Here is a 16,959-nt window from a genome sequence, read left to right on the forward strand (position 1 = left end):
TATGTAGATGGATGGGTGGACAGGTGTATAAATAGCTAAGTGAATGAACATGAATAGCTCCTCCCAGTGGTCTGAATCTCTTCAATTTTCTCCAGACTCTGAGTGGGTACATAAAGAACATACATAAAGTTGAGCTCATGATTTTTTAATTTCCCATTTGGGATACACTCCGTTCAGCTTTAGGCATCTGACCTATGTCTCAACCAGTTTATCAGCCAGTACATAGCATTCCCTTTCAGCAGCGATATGGGCACTGGTGATGTCACCCAGATGGCTGCCCTTTCTTATCCCACTTTCATACAACTATGGTCTTTGCTCCTTATGTCACGCGGGGTATTTCTTTGCCAGTTAACGCTCGAGTATACAGTGAGTGGGTGACTCCCCCGTGCACTTCTGCACAAAAAGGCTGGTGTACCCAAATATTTGTTGCTCACTTCCACTCCGTTACTTCATATTTCTCATAGAGGGGGTGGGGGGGGGGGGGGGGGGTGACCCTAAATGCTCCTAGATCATAATGTCCAGGGAAAGGTGTCAATGTGTGTGTGTTTTTTAAGTGCTGCCCGCAGATGGTGGAGGAATCAGAGCCTTTAAAAGCTGAGGAGACGGTGAGAGATACTTCTCTACTTGCTGCTCATAATGGTCCAATAAAAATGCAGTAAGGTCACCAAGGTTTCTGTATTTCTTTTCAGCCAATGTGTCTAAGCACCCTTCTTCCACTGTTTAAAATAAAACAATTTGCCCAAGATCACATTGTGGAGAAACCAGGATTGGAATTTGTGTCACCTCGAGACACTGTCAGGTTGTGCAGTGCACAACGCAAATGTCCTAACCACGGAAAATTCAAAGGTAGCCTCTACTGAGTGGCAATCCTTGAAGTCAAAACAATGTGTGGGCTTACCATCCTGGGTCCGTCAGGTCACAACAAAGGCTGGTGGGGACGGGAAAGTAGGGTGTGTGTGCGTGTATATTCTGTGATTCCTATGAAACAGACATGCTAATTAAACTTGCTTTTGAGTCCGCACCCGGCACAGTCAATTGGTGTTTATTGACAGTGAATATTGGATTATGGTGCTTTAGTCTATGTTTATATGCAATACAGATATGTATTTTTATATACTACTGTGTGGTGTCTCTTTTGCGGCATATTTATTTTGTCACTGATATGAGTGTGCTGCGCAAACGCTTTACACATTGTCTCTGGGGATAACCCTGATTGCCCTGTGCCAAGCAACGGGGGGGGGGGGGGGGGGGTGGGGAGGGGGAGGGGGGGTGAGCACAGGTTATCTTTAGTGGTGTAACTTACTTGCCCTGACTAGAGTGGGGGTTCTGTCTGGCTTAGGTGCATATCCTAGCGAACCAGAAACCCGCTTTCTAACACCATTCCTTTGGCAAACTTTCTAAACAAATGCCAATAAGCATCTATGAACCAAGCGAAGTGTGACATTTCTGTAATATGGCATCACTTGCTTTTTAAAAAGTGATTTACTAAACATAAGACACTGCTTCTTTTGTGAATCCATCTAATAGTCTAATAAAGTTACGACGACACCCTCATTGGAAGTGAATTTCCACGCATTCAACATTATTGTAATATTTAGGAAACAATGCCTCAGTAAAAAGGGGTAATACCACTTCACTGCACTGGAATTTCATGCCTGTATGCAACAGCAAATCGCTGGTGTCAACTACACAACACAAATTGAAGATATACGTAATCGAAAATCTTTATTCCCACATGTAATGCTAAATTTCCTTTAGTACCATGATTACCAGCTGAAGTAATTCAGTTTCCGAACTGCGGCAGCAACAGCTCCTCTGCTATGGCGGAGGTGCGTCCCCCCCCCCCCCCCCCCCCCCCCCTTCCAGTCGTGAAAAATAAAACGATAATAAACTGTGGTTTATTATCGTTTCATTTTGAGTCCCAGGGTCTTAGGGACAGGGGGAATAACAGGCATCCATGGAGAGTGGTATGTAGTGTTATCAGTGTGCATGACTGTTTGGCCGGCCGTCTCAGGCCCCGTCTCAGGCCGGCCAGTCAGTCATGTGCACTGTAATGCAGCCTGGGTGGAGAACATGCCCAGGCCCCCAGTCCCTGGCTGAGTACCAAACCATGGCGCTCAAACCAATCACAACACAGCATTACAGCATTATGATTGGCTATTGGAAGCCTGGGTGCTTCCTGCTTCCTGACGGAGGGACAACTAGAGATGCGGCAATCGGGTATGTTTTCTTTTAATTTTACCACCCCACCCCCCTGCTCCCCACCCCCGATCCATGCTAGCCACCATATAACCGTGGTATTATCACGATGGGTCTACTGTTCTCTACATGGGCCTCGGGGTGTATCATATACAGTGAGCCCGGACGCTCTAAGTTAAGACACTGTCTCTGCTCATTTTGGGCTAATTGGTCTCATAAGTAGTTGAAGAGCTGAAGCAGCGCTATTGTACCACCTTCGACAGCGGTAAATAATGCAGGACAGAAACACAGCATTTAAAAAAAACAACAGAACACATGACAGCACAACAAAACACCACACAACAAATGTGCTCAGCTGTTCTTGTTACACATGACCTACTCCAGAGTCCTGTTTTCATATTATGGTGGTAAAAGGTGTTTGGAGCAAGCTCGGCCTTAATTTACCACCAAGGCCACAAAATAGCAGTGAAATACGTTTTGTGATGTGCAGCTAAGTGCCAACAAAGTTGCTCTAGCCCTCGCTGCGCATAAATTGTGAGCATGAAGAACCTTGACACGTTGCCGGTTTAAAAACAAATACACAAGAAGGAATTCTGTTATCAGGAAGAATTTACAAAGTATCGTTGCCCTGCTGGTTACAGCAACTTTAAAAACAAATATTCTACTTGACTCAAAGGAGTGAGTCAGTTTTCACTGCACACCGCTTTTGGTATTTGATTATTTAAAGAATGCATTGAGACTTAAAAATATAAACTCCTACAAATAAAATTTGGTGCGTTTGTACAAAGTGAGGAAAAAAAAAAGGAGAAAGAGAAGGTGCCTAGAAAATGGTGACGACTGTCACCACGTGGTTTCTCAACTCGTTAGGATCAGATTGATTCCAAGAGCCCGGTAAAATGTTGACGGCCGACAATTCCGGCTTTAAACAAAAACAAGAATTTAGATAGGATTAGAAAGCAGGACGTAATTCAGATTGAAAACATGCGACAACAAAGTGGTAAGACTGTTTTACCCATGTTTAGGGTAATGAGATCTCAACAGGACCCGACTTTTCCATTCATGAACTTTGCTTTTACATGTTAGTGCATTCTGGGAGTTGTAGTCTTGATGCATTTTAACTGAGCCCACTGAACCAACAGATCTGATAACAATAACAATGATATTAACCAATGTAAAAGCAATGTCCAGGAATGGAAAAGTGGTGTTCTCGCTCACTTGCTGTCATCTGGTGCCTTATAGAAGCTATTCTTTATTCAAGATGTGAAAACTCATGATGGCCTGGTAAAGGTATCCTCCACAAGTATTTCAGGACATATTTACACCACGTACACCAGCACAAATTTGCCTTGAAAGGATCAATGTTCTTTCTTGATAGACCGGGGATGACCTTTTGCCTTCTTCCCTCTTTGTCATGGAATTCAAAGAATACCTTCTTGGTAATGAAAATGTGTTTCCCATCATTCTTGTAAATTTTTGGTGTCGACGTTGAGTAAACATAAATATGGAGGCCATTTCTAAAACATAACTGGAATATACCGAGTAAAACAGCTGCTTGCTTTATTGCAAGAAACAGCTACATTTGTTTTCTGCTAGGTACACCTTTGCATGTTTTCCAAATTTTTTTTTCCTCTGGGGTTTGGAAGGGACGGTTTTCATAAAATGGTGCTCCCATTTGGACCCCTTTCCCTTTGGGAACCGGGTTGCAGCTTTGGGGGAAGGAGACCAGGGTCCAGAGGGCGCCTATCTGCCCTCCCTGAAGTTTTCCAAAATGCCGGTAAGGCTTTTAAAAAAAAATTAAAGCAGTCCTGCTTTTAGGCATTCCAGCTGCTGTAAAAATACAGAGTTTTCTGTTTTGAAATTTAATAATAGACATGGTGGTCTGTGGTTGCAACAAATAAAAGGGGGTAACAAATTGTGACTTGCTAAAAGAATATTGATTCAGCAGGTTATTGTGCAACCCCCTGCAATTCCTTAGTTTGTGAACTGACCTATTAATACATAGGGCGGTTTGCAAAATAAGTTACTGGTCACAAAAAGTCAGTGCACCATTTCCGACTGCTTTTTGCAACCAATTTGTACGCATATTTTGACCTGTATGATTGAACAGTTTGGATCCTATAAAGGTTATATAAATAAAATGACATAAGTCGTACAATAGAGATACATTAGTGACTCGAGAAGTAAAGATTCAATCATTTTTTACACATAAGAGCGAGACCATCACTATTTTAATTTTTTATTTTTTTTAATTTTCAAAAACCTTTATTAACATTCGTGCACATGTACACAGCTTGCGCCCACAACCACAGCATGGCCGGCAGCATGTTATCGTAATCATTGAACATCAATATGTGAGTAATATTGAACAATAATCTGACACAGCAAGCCGCCTACAACCCCTTCGGGCCGGCCGTGTATTGAGCTAGGTTCAGTATATCGTTAATAGCAGAGATGGCAAGGTCGAGCACAGTGGAGCAGCATGAAAACAACAAAACAAATGCACAGACCCCATATTTAGCATGCAATACATATCTCTCCCTCTGTGCTTAACACACGGTAGACTGGCATTCCTTAATCACATCCGCAGTTAGTGTATGCTACCCAATACACGGATATGCATTTTCAATGCTACCGATAAGTAAAGTTAAATGTCAGTGTGTCTTCCCGTGGCTAGGGTATCTCTCCAACTGCACCGTGTGCGTATTACACCTGCCTGGGATAGTGTTGTTCCGGCTCTCACTAATTGTGTAGGTATCCCCTCCTATCCAGATTTCAGGAAATGCTCTCCCTGTGCATGCCCCATATCTGCCCGGTGCAGGTTGTATGAGAGGGGTGTTAAACTCCCCAATAGGTCCATTACGTGGACGTAGCATGTATCAACCAGGACTAGTGTTTATGTTTGGGAACGTCTGCTCTCTGAGTCCGACAGGGCGCTATCCGTCGATTGTGTCGCCGTCTGTATGAGGTAAGTGTGTAGTGGGCCCCAAATATCTGCAGGTTTAGCTGTCTTCGATTGCATTTCTGAGTATATCCCATATTGCTCCTGACAGGACACCATATCTTGCATCCAGTCCTTAAACTTAGGGGCACGCCCCCTCCCCCATCTGCACGCCAGTCGTCTTTTGGCCAATAGTAATGCTACGTTGGCAAATTTCCGGCTACTCCTCGGGATTTGCGCCGTATAGCCCAATAAAAACATAAGAGGCTCCATCTCTATTGTGTCATCTATCATAAGCTCCAGCGCCTCATGAATCTGCTCCCAGTATAGCCTCACCTGCGGACATTCCCATGCCAGATGCATAAAACCAGCATCAGGTTGCTTACAACGTTCACAACAATCTGAGTCTGTGAGGTGAAATCGAAATTTTCGGGCCGGGGTGTAATATTTTCTATGTACAAACTTGTAATGGATTATTTTAAAACAGCAACTTTTTTATTTTTTTAAATTTTTTAAAACCTTTATTGACAGTTATGATTATACAGTAACAAGCATACAACCGCCCGAGTCGGCTGTCACCATTATCGACAAGTGTACATGATAAGTCAGTTACAGAGCGCTTCAGCCGGCAACCCTGGGGTCCGGCGGCGATTGAGCAAACATGTCACCGCAATGTATGTTTATTCACAGGAGAAATAAGGTCTTTTTCTTTTTATGTTTTTTAAAGGAAACAAACAAAGCAGAGAGAAAAGAAAAATGTAATAAAACTGTCGAGGCAAACAGAAAGCTTACACACAAGTGTTCCCTCTGGGAGGGGGAGAACCGCATCTAAAAGGATCTTATGTGGCAACTATTGAAGCTTAAAAGCTATAAGGAAAAGGGGGAGGGAGGGGGGAAGAGAGCAAGCAATCAGTGCATTAACAAAAATCAAGACCAGAAGGAATATCTGGCTAAGGGGATTGCAGCACCTCCGGTGGATTCACAAAGGGGGGAGTACAGATCTCTCCGCGATACTGATTCCACTGGTTCCATATCCCCCCACTTCTTAGGTCTACCCAGAGCGACGTACACCGTTTTTTCTCGAAACATGCACCAGTCCATGTTTTTTGACCAGGCTGACAGACTGGGTGCCCTCGAGGACCCCCACAGTTGTGCAATGTCACGTTTGGCGACCATATTCCCTAAAGTGGCCCATTGTGTCTGAGCCACATTGTAGTCGTTGGGTTCCCACACATTCAGAAGACACCTACGAGCCTTAGGCAAGATCGAAACACCCGTTACTTCTTTCATGTCGTCATGCACACGATTCCAAAAGGATACTACCTCGGGACATTCCCACAGAATATGGAGGAAGGTACCCATCATTCCACACCCACGCTTACACAGTCCATCCACAGAGTATCCCATACGTTACAATCGGGGGCCTGTCACATACACGCGGTGTAGGATTTTCAGTTGCACCAGTCGCAGACGGGCCGGGATTGCCACCTCCTTGGGAGAGGACATCGCTGCCTGCCAATCCTCATCATCCAGTTCCAGTCCATCGCTGGTCCAGGCCTCACGCAGCTGTAGAAGAAGGTCTGTCCGGTTGTTTGTCAGTTTCTTATATATAAGAGAGATGGTACTGTCCGGGACGTGCCCGTCGAGCACTCTGTCTTCCAGGGGTGAGGATTCCGGAATGGGGGTGCCGGCCGGGAAGACTGAGCCAATGGCGTGCCGGACCTGTAAGTACCGGAAGTATTCCCGTCACTAAGTGTATATTCAATTTTTAGCTCATCAAAAGTCTTTATCCTATCTTTCTTCCAAAGATCCCCTACCTTGCTAATACCAATTAGGTCCCATTTCTCAAATTCCTTGGTGGTCCACAAATTGCTTAACTTCTCAGAGACATAAAGTGGAGCCGCTCGAGTGACAGTGTCCGGCCAGCCCATAGCTGCATTAGCACTATACCAGATCCACACTGCCACCTTGGTGGGTCCCTTTAACGTCTTATCCGACCGCCTGGAATAGAATGCCCTGTAATAATTCCCGCCCGGAAGTAACCATTTATCCATGGCAAAGGCCCGGTTAGAAACCGGGCCATACAGTGCATGATTGACCGCGCTCAGTTGGGAGGCCCAGTAGTAATGCCTGATGTCAGGCAACGCTATGCCTCCATCGTACCAAGGCAGTGTAAGCTTAGCCAGGGCAATCCGGGGACGTCCAGTCCACAACAACTTTCTCTGGAGGCTTTCGATCTCATGGAAATAGCTGGTGGGCACAAGGTCAAGAGTGTTTTGGAGTGCGTACAAAAATCTAGGCAGGGACATCATTTTGAAGAGAGCTGCCCTGCCCACCAGGGACAGTGGCAGCCTACACCAAGCTTTCACATCGGCTTTCAAACGAAGAAGCGGGGGTTGTAAGTTACGCTGATACCTAACAACCGGGTCACGCAAGATATATATACCCAAATACCTGAAGCCGGAGTGCGAAATTTGTATCGGTCAATTACGCGGCACAGGAGGAATATCGTCCGTGAGCGAGTAGACACAGGACTTACTCCAGTTGATCACTAGACCAGAGTTCTTACCAAAGGAGCTGAGGACATAGAACAGTACACCCAGAGATTTCCGAGGGGAAGTGAGATAAAGGAGTATGTCGTCCGCATACAATGATATGCGGTCTTCAAAGTCGGGGGCCCACCTGATACCCTTGAGTGATGGTTCCCACCGCAACCATGCGGCCAGGGGTTCCAAAGCCAAAGCAAAAAGTAGCGGGGACAGAGGGCACCCTTGTCGCGTACCTCTCCCAAGAACAAAGGAAGCCGAGACCCTACCATTAACTACCACCTGAGCCAGGGGCTCCTCGTAAAGTAGCCTGACCCAGCCAATGAATACCGGCCCGAAGCCAAACTTCGTGAGAGCCGCCCATAGGTACAGCTATTCCACTGTGTCAAAGGCCATAGTGGCGTCTAGAGAAACCAAAATGGCCGGCTCACGCAACGTCTCCGCCCTCGCCAGAACACCATGCAGACGACGTAGGTTCAACGCAGTGTTGCGGGTTGGAATAAAGCCAGATTGATCTGGGTGCACCAGGTCCCCAATCACTTTAATCAATCGATTCGCTAACAGTTTTGCCAGAATCTTGGGTTCGGCATTAAGAAGTGAAATGGGTTTATAGGAGGTACACAACTCACGTGGCTTCCCTTCTTTATGTATTACGGCGATAGACGCCAATCTCTGGTCTCGGGGAAGCGAACCCCTCTCCCTGGACTCCAAGAACATCGAGCGAAGATACGGCACCATTTTGTTTGGACATAACTTGTACAACTCGATGGGTATGCCGTTCGGGCCTGTAGCTTTCCCCGAGCGAATGGAGCGAATAGCAAGCTCTACTTCATCGGTGGAAAATTCCACCTCCATAAGCTCTCTGTCAGAGTCGGACAAGCTAGGCAATGCGATATCCCCGAGCAAAAGATGCGAGCCCTCCTCCGGCCTATCAGAGACCGGCGCATAACCGATTGATTGGCTGAAGTCTCCTGAACTCTGACAATGCGAACATTGTTGCGCCTTGCGCGGCTTTCAAAATCATCGAGCCGGCGGGCAAACTGTTCACTCGAGGTTCGTAAGGTCTGGACCTCGGTCTGGAGATCGGACACGTCAGTGGTGAGACTGGCAGCTTTGATATTCAGCGACTTGACTCTCTCGTTGGTCTTGGCCAAGTCCGCCCTAATCAAACTGACATCAACAGCCACTATGTCGATCTTGGCTGCCAAAGTTTCATATTGTTGGCCCATGGATGACTTCATGCTCGCAATGGCGCCCATTACATCTCGCAAAGTCAGCTCCTCCGTTTCAGTGGGGCCACCACCAAGGTCCTCCGGAGCTTTACCAGTTCCGCTGGGAGAACCCTTGGGGCGCTTAAATCAATCCATAATGGTGGTTTGAGTGATGCCACCCCGAGACGTGTTCTTGGTCGTCCGTTTGTAGCTGTCAGGGTTGCCCTCCATGTTGAGCTGTGCGCCCCTAAGGGGCTTTTGGGACCTGGTGTAAATGGCTCCCCACGGAGAGAAACAGCGAAAAAAATCAAAATGCAGGGTGCCGGCGAAGAGCAGTTAAGCAAGTTAGCTCAAGGACCGGTTAGATCAGAGGACAGTCGTCTTTCAGCAGTAGTGAGCAGAAAGTAGACCCTGGGTAGCAATCTCCTTCCATCCGCCGTTGTTGTTCAACTACCCACGGGGTGTTGCGGATGCTCGAGTCCCCGGTTATCGCACGGTGTGGGCCTTCAGGCTTCAGGACGGAGTATTTCAGGTGTCCGGCGTCCGATTCAAATTTTGAAAAAGGCCATGTAGGTGAGGAGAGTTACAGCTACAATAACCCGTTGTTAGAAACGGGATCCGTGACAGGATAGTTGTAGGAGGCGGCGAGGGTTTCGGGAGCTCTCAGCTCACGCGGCCATCTTGGATGCGCGCTAAGCTCCTCCTCTTAAAACGGCAACTTGACATCAGTGTCCCCGCGAGTCCACAGCAGTACTCCCACTGCTCATCCGTCACCTCTCTGCCCAGATCTTCAGCCCAACGTGCCCTGGCCGTACCCACAACTGCTGGTATATTTCCACGTATGCTGCTGTATATGCTAGACACCAAATGTGTGCCATCTGCGCTATTCAGAACCACATTAAGGGGAGCAGTGCAAGGGGGTTCTTTGGGGTAATCTGAGTGCACTGTTCTTAATCCTTCTCGCAGCCGGATATAATAAAACACCTCCAAAGGGTTGGGGGGGGTGTTCACCAAAAAATTGCTCCAGTGAGCGGAAGACCCCTCAAGGGAATAAGTCACCCCATGTACCTATATTGAGTCGACGACACATATTGCGGAAGCCCTCTTCTTGAAATAAGGCCATCCGAGGGTGGTAGGACAGAGGCATTCAGGGTGCGTAGAGCATCGGTGTCCGTTGTTAGAAACAGGATCCGTGACAGGATAGTTGTAGAAGGCGGCGAGGGTTTCGGGAGCTCTCACGCGACCATCTTGGATGTGCACTAAGCTCCTCCTCTTAAAACGGCAACTTGACATCAGTGTTCCCGCGAGTCCACAGCAGTACTCCCACTGCTCATCTGTCACCTCTCTGCCCAGATCTTCAGCCCAACGTGCCCTGGCCGTACCCACAACTGCTGGTATATTACCACGTATGCTGCTGTATATGCTAGACACCAAATGTGTGCCATCTGTGCTATTCAGAACCACATTAAGGGGAGCAGTGCAAGGGGGTTCTTTGGGGTAATCTGGGAGCACTGTTCTTAATCCTTCTTGCAGCCGGATATAATAAAACACCTCCAAAGGGCTGGGGGGGTGTTCATCCATGCACCCTGTCCACATTCAAACTGTGCAACCCCCGCAATGTCCCCCAAATCCCCCCCACACCCACTGAAGCAACCCCAACCTACCAGTATCGTTCCCCCCTCATCCCACTCAGAAATTTACAAAAACAGGGGTCAAAAAAAGCCAGAGTTAGAAAACAACAGTAAGGGTATTTCCCGCTGGGGAACATGTCCAGGTGGCAACACAACATCCCCTCACACCTACCGGATTCACAGCATCGCTGCGGCCCGATCAAGTGGAGAGAGGGGTGTCCAGCGATATAGACGTAGGCACCATGGAAACTGCATCGCCCATACATCTATCCATCAATCAAGAAGAAAAAGTAGCAGAAAATGTGGAGGGTCCACCAACATAAACTATCCTGTACTCACAGATGGGCATTCAAGTCAGTGATATTCACTCCAGTCCATGACAGTCACTCTTCCTCTTCCTCCATTCTCTTGTGCGGTGAATCCGGAGCCTCTTCCATCCCCTCAGCTGACCTGTTAGTATGTTTGTAGTGTTTAATGAAGTCCTCCACTTGTTGCGGCTTCGTAAAGAATTTCTGTCGACCTTGGTACGTGATTCTCAGGCGAGCTGGATAAAGCAGTGCATAGTCAATTTGTAGGTTGCGGAGCTTGGCTTTCACATCTAGAAACTTCCGCCGCTCCTCCTGCACCATTGGGGTGAAAACTGCGTATATGGTAAAGGAATTGCCATCATACAAAAGCGATTTTGTGCTACGAGCTGCCCGCAATGCCACATCTCTGTCTCTGTAATGCAATAATCAGGCTATGATAGGTCTAGGAGCTGTGCTCGGTTTGGGTCTAGGGCCCAATGACTGATGAGCCCTTTCCACAATGAATTGGGGCGAAAAGGCTTCGGAGCCAATCGCCGCCAGCAATAGTTTCTCCACATATTCCTCCATCTTACCCATGTTGGTCGTCTCCAGAATATCAACTATGCGGACGTTTTTACGTCATATCCTCGGCTCCAAATCCTCGTTTTTGGCCGCAATTACCCTCAGCAGGTTATCCATTCTGGAGAGCTGCGAAGTATGCCGCGTCGTGGTGTCCTCTGAGTCCAAAATGCGTTGCTCCGCTTCTTTCAGGCATTCTTCGTGAGCATCTAGTTTATGAACCACTGCATCCATGCGTGACGACATTCTGTCGACTTTATCTGCTATCGTAGCAAATCCCTGTCGCATTTCACGAAGGATATCTTGCATATCCGCTGCAGATTCCGAGGGTCCCCCGGTTGCTCCACTAGTGCCCGCCAAATTTTGCTGATCCGGTGCAGTCCGGTTCGACTTCTTGGCAGCCTCAAAGGTGAGCTTAGGTTGTCTCGTGTCTGGCCTACCCATCCTCGCAGCAGACCAGGCCAGTCAGCCGCTCCCCGCATATGGCCACGCAGCAGCTCTCTGGCTAGCGGTCACGGACAGAAGGATGGAGCGAGGGGGAGGGGGTCATCAGGCAGAAGGATAGGTAAAAGCACGAACCTTTACTAGAACAGATGGCTCTACCTGGTGTTGTGTTGAACAGCGATCACGGGGCCGTTTGCCCTGTAATGCATGCAGTGGTTCTCGCACTGCTCAGTCAATTCCACCGGCCGGGGGAGAAGATATTCCCAACCGTTGCAGGACTAGCCCGTCGCAGGCTCCTCGCCGTGGATTCCGTTCACTATAAGCCTCAGTGAGTAGAATGTGGCCCAGAATGCAGTGGAGAAAGGAGCAGTGTGGCCCTATAATCGCGAAGGCCAGAGCAGTGTCCCCCACCTGTGCGCCAGTGTCACCTTCCTGTATCTTGGCCCGCCATGTGCAGCCACTCCATAAGGGCCAGTTATCTCCAAGGGACGTTCCTCTCCGACCTTGTGAGATCGACGGGTTAATTCTGGGGATTGCCCTTTTCCTTGTTCCTGGGTGCAGGCCAATGTGCTGGGATCACAAGTGTATAGGAGATCTTTCAGGCTCCGTTCCGTTCAGACCCGCCCTGCAGCCTCGACTTGGTGGTTATGCAACCTCTCTGGATGTCGCGCCCACCACTCAAAAGGCGCATCTGCTGTCCTCTCCTGTCTCCCGGGTCTCCGGGGGTGGGCTGTCCTGCAGGCGGGCGTCTCGCCCAGAGTGGGAAGGTGGTCGGAAGGGACCCAGCCCATCTCCTCATGCAGCCAAGATATCGCAGCTTTGAACCTCCTTCGGCCCCCCGCAGGGCTCACTCTACGCCGCAGGGTGGTATTTGGTAGACAGGGGGGGGTGCGGTCCACTGCTGTCCCTGATGTTACCTGTGCAGGTGGGCGTGGCGATCCTGGCGGCTGGAGCCGCGTTCGCGGGACTCGCGTTGTGCGAGGCCTAAGGCCTCAAAGGAAGCCTCGGTCTTGCGTGGCTGGTGTGGCCGACCACCGACACAGCGTGCTCCACAGGTCCAGGCTGCCAAAGTTACTGCAACGCCTCACCAGCTCAGTTTCACCCCGAATCGCCCCAAACTCGGCGAGAATGCGTCTGAGGTTATGTGGTGCAGAATCTCATGAGCACAGTGCCCAAAAGTGCCTAAAAAGGATGTTTTAGAGGATAAATATGGCCGGACGGCGGGAGCCTCACGCAAAGGCTACTATTCGCTAGTGCGCCACCTAGCGCCCCAGAGCCCATCAGTATTTACTGTTTTTGTTGATTTGCAAGCAGGGAGGTCACACTGATGCTAGCTCTTTAAAATTCTATCTTTCTCCCTTATACTCGGGCCTCCATTACAGAGCCATCTCCATTCAGTCAGTCAGTCATAAAAACTTTATTTTGACCTTATATAGATCTTAAAAAGTACATACCACCCCATACAAATGATACCGTAAAAGGCATAGGAATCATGAAGTACAATATATACAATAAGAAATATAGGGGTATTTCATAAAATGCATTTAGCATGCTTTATCCAAAGTGCATACTAGAATTTAGCCAAGGAAAAAACAAATAACCTGCTTGTATCAGTAGACAAAATTCTTAGCACCTCCAAGTATTAGCCAGGGCCAACTAGTCTGCACAGAGGAATAATCCACTTGACCCTCAGTTTCATAATATTTTTCAGCTAATGCAGTCTTTCGAAATCATATCTCTAGACACCAGTGTTTCGGGATTTCTCCCTCATCACTAGAGAAAATTAGTGTCTAGAGATACGATTTCGCAAGACGTCATTAGCTGAAAAACAATATGAACTTTGTGTGAAAAACTGAACTACAACTACTACCGCGCTATGGGTTAATGACGCTGTTACATGCAAGCAGTGCACTCCTACCCACTTTCACTGATACAAGGCTCCCGTGAGCTGCCCCCAAGCTGACAAGCTTAGGAACGCCTGCACACTATGAGTGGGTTTATACCTGAGAAAATTAGCAGCATGTCCAGCAACCCGTAAATTTTCACTACTGATGAGGGAGGTATCCCAAAACACTGGTGTTTAGAGATACGATTTCGAAAGACGGCATTAGCTGAAAAATAATAGGAACTTTGTGTGAAAACCTGAACTACAACTACCAAGACGTTTTGAGGTAATGGCACTATTACATGCAAGCAGTGCACTACTACCCACTTTCACTTAACCACTATAGTGTTTGCCTCCCTTCTTACCCAACTGTGAGGATTTTGGTGTATTATATGATGTCTGTGGGCCCTTATCATGGAATGCATTTGCAAAAACTGTCTTGGCTCCAGTCAGGCTTGTGTTTATTACCTTTACCTCAACCCTGGGTAGCTGTGGCTTCGAGCAGCAAGGTTTGACAAAGGAACTGAGTGTAAGGCATTTAACAGTACCAAACAACGGAATAAGAAAGTCACACAACAAGAAAGAGAAGAGACAACAATTTATAAAAATAGGGCATATTTGTATGAATTTTTAGAGTCCTTGATCATCAAAATCTATCTGAGGGTTCCAGAGATATGGATTTTCAAAGCATTAAATGCCTTTTGCTTCAACCTCAAACAAACATTGGTCAACAAAACGTTTGTAAACTTTTGAAAAGTTTGATAGAGTTTATACACTAACTCTGGCCCGACTTGGGTGACCAAATCCAACAGGGCGGAGATATAGAAGGCCAATAAGGTTACTTTGGACAGTTACCTGGCCATCAGAGCCTTTTTCAGTTTAGTTCCAGACTTTAGGAAATGACCGCCATAGACGACAATTGTGTAGTCCTGATGTTGATGATGTAGGAGGAAAAGATGCTCAAAGATTCTCTTGGTGCTGTGCTGTCGACGGGGGTGAGTTGTGGCTGAGCTTCTGTCCTCGAGTGAAGTGGGGCGGCTTTAGCCACAGAACTCTGCGTCCCACAACACCCTCTATGGAGTTAATAATAAAAAAATTAGCATGCAATGGGGCAATATTTTTGTGATTGTTTTTTAGGACACAATAATTATGTCAGCCGATAATATTATCAACGATATTCTTACATACTGCTGAGTAGTTTAAGATACGTGCATGTCTTCCCACAACACCTCTGCTGCGGGGGGGCGCTGAGGGGGTTAGATCCAATTAGGATGTGAACTGAAGTAGCTCAACATCCCTCTGAGAAATATCTGCACCTACACCTTTGATTATGCTGACCCTACAGAGTGTGATTTTTTGCCCATTTTATTAATACTGACTTCAGAGTCGTAATTTTTGGTGGTAATGGAGAGCTTCAGATCGTGGCTATCTGACTCTGTGCAAATATAAGCACCACACTAGTGCTTAGCTTCTCTTTTTAGTTCTGGTTGTTGCTAATAAGCTTCTCTCTGGACTCGTGTTGATATGGTTACCTGTGAGGGTGACTGGCTCATGTATCAGTGCCTCCCAGTAATGTCTAAGGGAGTGACATTCAAGAGCAAGGTAGATAAACCCAACAGCTACAAGTCCACACCCCGGACAGCTGTTTGAAACTCCATGACATATCATGTATGCGTTAAAGTGTAAGTGCGGTGCAGATAATTATACTGGATCAACATAAACCGTGTGGCTCTAGATGCCACACCTCGCTGTCTGATAGAGGTCGAACATTCTTCGTCAGTCAGCTCTGTCTTCAAATATCACAAAATAGTAAAGCCACTGCCTTGTAAGACCTTGCCATTAGCAACAGAAGAAAAAGCTTGCTGGTTTATCATATTCTAATCGCACATCATCAAAATCCTGGAGCCAATAAATTTGGTAGAGGTCCACTAAACATGTCAGCACAGCTTTTTTCTGTATTGAAGCATTATCTAATTTAGCCATTAACAGGAGTTTGAGAAGACATCACATTGGTAAATTCGATCCATATACCGTTTTAGACCTATGCTCCTGAAGCATGTCTCCCAAAATATAGGTTTAGCTAATGTTACATATTCCAATATTCCCAAATCGCAATGCGTTTCAATGCAGCTGAACAGTCAGTTTAAAGCTTCAAAGCTCGGTGCCGTGGCCAGTCAAGATGCACGAGTAGACGTCTCTATCGGCGCTCCCGCAGATACGGACTAAATCCAGTCATTATCCTGCAGTATCCATGCAGCAATCCCCCATCAAAGTAATCAAGGTACCTTCCTATAGGTTCTGACAAAGAACCACATGCCGAGACTATCGGGCGAAAAGATGGTTTCCCCAAATCTTTGTGAATTTTAGGGCGCATGTAAAGCTTGGGTATGAGGTATACAGAAAATATTTAGTGTTGTTACTAATCCATCCCATCTCAAGGGATCACGTCAGAATCTTGTTCAAAAGGTTTGGATAAACCTGGTGGGGTCTTGATCAAGTTTGCTATAAGTATCACTATCTTGAATGTGATGCATCACACTTTGTTCATAAAATTCTGTGTCTAGCACAACAAGTGCGCCACCCTTGTCAGCTTTTAGGAAAGTTATTCCTTGGTCATTGGCCAGTTGTTTCAAGGTGCTCCATTCTTTGGCTATGAAATTCACTTGTTTATGTTTTTGAAAATCAATTTTCATGATCTCAGCTTTGACAAGTCGCTCAAACGCATTGATTGCTTTATGTGAGATAGGTGAGCAGAATTAACTTTTAGGTTTAAACTCCTTCAATTTGACTGAATCTTGAGAAGCAATCATTGGTTCCAAAGTGCTAAAAAAATACTTCAATCTAAGGACTCTGGTGAACTTAAAGAAAGCAATTTCAGTCTCTGCCAGATTGCCATGGTACGTTGGTACATATGAAGTACCTTTGTGCAGAACTGCAGTTTGAGCCTTCAGATAGCTGAAACTTTGAGATATTGATTACTAAGTCACTCTGGTTTTGCTGCGAAGGGATCTCTTGTCCGACTCAGTGTCTGGTTCTTTTTCCCCTCCTTGTCTTTGTGCCGATTTGTCTGGTTGGTGATTTGCCGTTGGGCTGATGGATAAAACAAGTTGCTTTCGAAGCCTGGGCTCCTCCTGTCGTGGTTGCAATCTGCGTCAGTGTTCTACCACTTTTACTGACTGGTGAGCAATTCTGAGCTATGCCTGAGTTGGATATTACACTTTCTTCGAAGAACCTGAAGT

Source organism: Lissotriton vulgaris, chromosome 1_1 (genome assembly GCF_964263255.1).
Source record: "Lissotriton vulgaris chromosome 1_1, aLisVul1.2, whole genome shotgun sequence".
NCBI classification, from domain to species: domain Eukaryota; kingdom Metazoa; phylum Chordata; class Amphibia; order Caudata; family Salamandridae; genus Lissotriton; species Lissotriton vulgaris.